Raw genomic sequence first — 4,474 nt, forward strand, 5'->3', positions numbered from 1 at the left:
GTACTAGTCTTCGTCCACCTACTTAGGAAGTCGGTGAATCCTTCTTTGTCATTTTGGGTAAGAACCTCTAAAGTGCGCATGTTAACTTGGATTTCAACATTATCCGCATATTGCTTAGAAAACTCGATTGCGGCATCTTCCCAAGTGGCGATCTTCTTGTGTTCTAAAGAGTAGAACCATTGCTTTGAGATGGTGTCAAGAGATGAAGGAAAGATCCTTAAGAACATCTCAGGTTTGATGCCTTTGATAGACATGTAATCCTTAAAGGCACGGATGTGGTTCAAAGGGTTTTCGTGCCTCTTGAATTTAGGGATATCCGTCATGTTGAAGTTGGTTGGCAATTTGGAATTTGCGGCCTCGTACTTGCGGTTATTCTCCCTATAAATGTCATCTCCTTTGAGGTACATCAATTGCTCCTCAAAGTATTGGAGTCTTTTCTCAGCTGCAGTCATTCCCATGGAAGGATTTTCGTCCCTAGAGTCATTCACGAAGTCATCAACGACTTCACTTTCTCGAGGAGGCAACCTCGCCTCTACGGCGTAGATTCGGCCCTCGATGGTGTCAAGGCGATCATACACTTGGTCTTGGGTAACTTGGATTTGAGCTAGCGCGGTTAGGATTCGATCATTACCATCTTGAAGTTGATTGAAATTCACGTCGCTTGTTTCAGGCATCTTGGAAACTGGATAAGAGATCGACGACGAATCAAAACACGATCGACCATCCTAACACACTTACTAAGAGAAGAAATATTTTGACTTGTGAAGTGGGTGTGTACCACTTGTGTTGAGTGAGTTTTGAAGAAAAGATAAAGGTTTGAAAATGTGTATCCTAGTCAACTATAGTGTAGTTGTAGGAGTGGACTCGAAGTGAGGTTTTGAAATGGGCTTGGGCCCGAAATTTGACTTGACAAATGGACAGAGTTTCGACTCGGTTTTGCGCTATTTATGGGCCTTTTTCGAAATTTTCATTTAAAAAAAGAAATTTTAATTTTACAAAAATCGTCATGGTTTTGTTTAGAAATGGTGATCACGTAAGGTACAAACATTTATACAAGCATTATAACGGGATGCTGAGTGCATTTAAAAGGGTTTTGGTTTAAAGGGTGGGTTGTGATGTGACCATAATTAGCGCATATTTAGCCCCCAAATTAGCCTTGTTCCCATGCTTTTTAGTGCATATTTGGGTCATTTATTGTCTTTAGTTCTTTGTTTTGCATATTCTTTGAGGTTTTGTGTCCTTGGTAGGAAAGAAGTGCAAACCTTGCATTTTCATGGCAAAATGAGACTAAATTGATTGAATTCAATGACCAAGCATCAATGAGATACAAGATTAGAAGGCCTTTGTACATATTTTAGTAGATGAGCAATGTTGAGGAAAGATTCTTGCATCCCCAAGGAAATACCCAAGGATTTTACGAAGAAAAGGGAAGAAAAGAGGAAGAAACAAGACTGAGGAGCAATCCGTGCGGATTGTCCTGAATCCGCCCGTCCCCAGCACCACAATCCGTGCGTCTTTCTTCAAAGACGCCCGGGCAGCAGCTACTACAAGACGTGCAACTTCCCCCAAAGACGCCCGGGCAGAAACCGTTGAATCCGACCGTCCCGTGCCTAAGACGCACGAATTCCAGTCCAGCACAAATCCGTTTCTTCAAGCTTCAAAGAAAGAAGCCCTTCCTTTGAAAAATTCCGGCGTCTCCCTGCTCAAATCTCAAAAGTGTAATTACTAGTTTAGCCCTTAGTTAACCCTAATGCATCCACCTAATTTCCACTCTAAATACCCCATTAGTCTAATTAGAAGAGCATGTTCTTCTTATCAATTCTTAGAGTAGTTAATATCAATCAAATCTCTCTTTAGTTTTGTAATCAACAATTAATCAAGTTTTAATACAAGTTTTATTTCCTTAATCTCTCTTTTGTTCATCCTTTACTTTGGGTAATTGAAGATTATTTGGGTTATTATTGGGAGATTGACAACCTCTCAATCAAGCATCAAGTACTTCTTTTATTCTTTGCTTTATTATTGGAATCATTAATAGGTATAATTCTCTTAATCCCTTTTTAATTATTGTTAATTACTTTCATTTATTCATCATGTTTCATTTTGTTGGTATGATTAACAACCTTGCTAGCATGATCAACATGATAATGAGTGAGTAGTCACCTAGCTAGGGTTAATGGGTAATTAGGGGAAACCAACATTGGGAATGATTCATGCTTAAATTAATATGCTTTCATGGTTTATTTGCTTGCTTGTTTTGATCTTAACTCATGCACATGTTATGTTTGATGAAATGCGAGCCTATGAATCCTTGCATTTTTTACTCATCACCTATCTTTTCAATGAGACTTGTAAGACATAAACCAACTCGAGTCTCATTAGACCATGCATGTTGTTGAGTAGGGAAGACTAAGTCGACTTGTAGCTGTTGTACAATCTAATCGATTCGGCTCCGGGACACAAACTTTCCTAGGGTTGTAAGATATAACCCAACTCAATCCATCACAACAATAATTGCTTGTTTATAATTTGAGAACATGTTTGTATGATCAATTCCCATGATTCCCCTATGACCCCATGACACCCTAGTGCTTTTTATCAATTGTTTACAACCCTTTCAATTCATCTTGCTTATTTACTTTCATTGCTATTTAGTTTAGTGACCTTCTACATCAACCCAAATTGTGACACCCCTAAGACACCAGTAGTTGCAATAGAAATCTCATCTCAATTCCCGTCCCTTGGGATCCGACCTTTACTTGCCTCTTTACTAATTGTAGAGTTGTTTGTGAAGTTATAAATTGTGTTTTGGTCTAGGTGCTCCTAACGACAAGTTACCGAAAAGATTTAGTCCCGACCAAAAATGGCGCCGTTGCCGGGGACGGTGTTAACTTGATTTAGATTTTCTTATATTGTTATTAGTTGTGTCTTTATTTGCCTTGAGGAGGTAAAACTCCTCAAGGTTTGTTCTAATTGTTTTCGAGTTGTTTGATATTTTGCATGTCTAGAAGGTCACAAGGTGATTTGTTACCTTTTGATCGTGAAATTGAAAGAACTTTGACAACCAATAGAAGACTTGCTAGGAGGAATTTGAGAGGTATTAGTGAGGTTGTAGATATTCAACCAACTATTGAGTTCATCAACCCTTTTGCAAGAGAAGGTGAGGAGAACCCAACACAAAATACCACACAAAATCAACCCACAATGCCTAAGTTTTCATCACATTCCGTACCCACCGAGGAGAACCTACCCAATGGTACTCCCACACCACAACATTTGACCGGAAATTTTATTGCCAAATCCGCCTTTATCCAATTAGTCGAAAGGAGCCAATTTGGGGGGATGCCTAGTGAAGACCCTCATTCTCATATGGAGACCTTTTGTGACTATTGTGATGCGATTTCTCAAACCGGTGTAACTCAAGACCAAATTCGATGGGTCTTATTTCCTTTTTCTTTAATTGGCACCGCGAAACAATGGTTGAAGGGCCTTGATAAGGCCACTCTCGGAATTGATTCTTGGAAGAAGTTGGCTCTAGCTTTCTACAAAAAATTCTACCCACCGGAAAAGACTAACATGCTAAGAGCCCAAATTACGGGTTTTAAGCAAAGGGATGAAGAATCTTTGTATGAAGCTTGGGAGCGGTTCAAGGGAATTTGTCGCTCATGTCCTCACCATGGACTTAGCGAGTGGTTCTTGGTACAACAATTTTGGAACGGTCTATATGAAGATTCAAGGAACATTCTCAACATGGGATCGAATGGAATGTTCACCGAAGTTGATGACAATCAAACTTGGAACAAAATTGAGGAAATGGCGGTCCATAACTCACAATATAGTAGACCTCGCAAGGCTACTAGAGGAGGAAAGCATGAAGTGGACTCCGTTACTCAATTGGGTGCTCAACTTAGTGCTCACATTGACACAATCAATTTGAAGTTTGAAAAAGCTATGGCTAGACTTGAAGAAGCCTCAAAATCACCAAAGCATCATGTTAATGCCATGACGGCATCTCAATCAATCCCAAGTGGGATATGTGAAAATTGTAGAACTTTGGAACATGACCAAAGTGAATGTAGGGGAACAAATGAACAAGTGAATGCTTTCCAAGCATACAAAAGTGGTACCCCTTATTCCAACTATTACAATGAAAACACCAAATTCCATCCAAATCTCTCATTCAAAAGCCAAAATGTTCAAAACCCTCAAACAACATACACCCCACCTCCCATGAGAAACCAAAATCAAATACCCTTTTACAACCAAAACCAAGGTTACCAAAATCAAAATCCATACAATCAACAAAATGACCAAGGTTTTGATGTTCAAAAAGCGGTCCTCCAAATGCAAAAGAATCAACAAGAATTTTTCATTCAAATGCAAAAAGATAGTCAAGCAAAGGAAACCACCATCAACAACATTCTAGCTCACACCAAAATGTTGGAAACCCAATTAACTCAACTAGCATCTTCAA

At 39.3% G+C, this 4,474-nt stretch overlaps 1 non-coding gene across 1 annotated transcript; it reads right to left on the reverse strand.

The window, feature by feature from the left end:
• Positions 1 to 3,576: 3,576 nt before the first annotated feature.
• On the reverse strand, positions 3,577 to 3,683 carry LOC141589141 (small nucleolar RNA R71). The gene has a single exon (XR_012520091.1). It is a non-coding gene; the product is annotated as a small nucleolar RNA R71 (small nucleolar RNA).
• Between the last annotated feature and the right edge of the window lie 791 nt (positions 3,684 to 4,474).

Source organism: Silene latifolia, chromosome 6, assembly GCF_048544455.1.
Source record: "Silene latifolia isolate original U9 population chromosome 6, ASM4854445v1, whole genome shotgun sequence".
Taxonomy (NCBI): domain Eukaryota; kingdom Viridiplantae; phylum Streptophyta; class Magnoliopsida; order Caryophyllales; family Caryophyllaceae; genus Silene; species Silene latifolia.